Source organism: Acyrthosiphon pisum, chromosome A1, assembly GCF_005508785.2.
Source record: "Acyrthosiphon pisum isolate AL4f chromosome A1, pea_aphid_22Mar2018_4r6ur, whole genome shotgun sequence".
NCBI lineage: Eukaryota > Metazoa > Arthropoda > Insecta > Hemiptera > Aphididae > Acyrthosiphon > Acyrthosiphon pisum.
Window position 1 is genome coordinate 145,842,772 of NC_042494.1, and position 1,431 is coordinate 145,844,202.

Below are 1,431 nucleotides of genomic sequence, written 5' to 3' on the forward strand. Positions count from 1 at the left end.
CACAAAAATCATTGATAAAGAATTTTAGAAGCTGATCACAATAATTTATCATTTTACTTAAATTAGGTGATAGCAATATTGTAAAAGAAATATGAATACAAAGAAAATTCAAGTACATTTTTTCATTTAAAATAGATTTTAATACCACTGGACCTGTATAAAGTAAAAATTGTCGAAACTCAGTTGCTTTCCAGTGGTTTATTTCTTCTAAAGTTCTCGGTTTTCTTGGAAAGTCACTAGTTACACAATTTTTTAAGCTTGAATGATCAGTACTTAATTTTTTAACGTCATTACTATTGATTCTCACAGTTTTTGGACCTTTGCCCAACCACAAGCGAAGAAGTTTTCGGGTTATTCCTAAATTACAAATGTGCATATAATCTAAACAAAATACTTTAATTATATCTATACTTGGTAAATTGGTTAATATAGACATTTCAGTATTTATTGAATGATGTTTTTCCTGCATTTTATTTACAAATGATTCATGTGTCCTCTTTGTTGCACCAATTTCAGGAAAACAAAGTCTATTTTTCTTATATATTCCTGAGGTTTCACACCTGGTGCAAGAAAAAAATCCAGAATGCCCTTTTATTTTCAAAACAAATGATTTCGCTGGAGCATCGCATATAATGGCATCTAAAATTACAGTTTTATGTACATTTTTTTTCTTCTATTTCTAAATCTATACCATTTTGAAGAAGCATTTTCATTTCTTCATAAAAGTCTAACAAAAACTCATTGCTATCAATTGGTTTTTTATAGCCCCAATATATTCCAACTGGAAATACAATATCTTTATTGGGTCTTATATAGCACAGTATGGGCCAAAAACAACTTCCAGAACTTTGACTTATTGGTAGCCCATCAATTCCAAATACAAGCTTTATACTATTACTGTCATCATTGTTAGAATAAAAGTGACGAATACCAGATTCAATACCAAAGTGGTAATAGCTTCCAGGATTTAAATTTTTAACGATTATCTTTTTGGATGATATTGATGTTTGTAAAAATGTTCTCGAGTCTTTTGGTAAAACATTATTGAAACAATGATGTGTTCTTAAAACATTTAATAAATCATTGACAGCTGAATGACTTACATTATGATCAACTGCCCAATTAGCAAGTTCATCATTAATTGAATGTACTGGTGTATCATTTACTTCCACATTCATATAGCAGTTGTCACTTGAAGATGATTTTTCCCAGGAATATTTATATTCATCATGGTCAGATACTATAATTCTATCTGTACATTCTTCATCAGTATTTTTAAAATAAAAGTTACCTATAATTATAATGAAAAAATCAAACAGTAAGTAAATACACGTTTTTTTAATACCTATATATAATATGTATGTATTATATATGGTACCTATAGATACCTATATATACTTACAATTACTATTGTTACTACATTTTTCATCA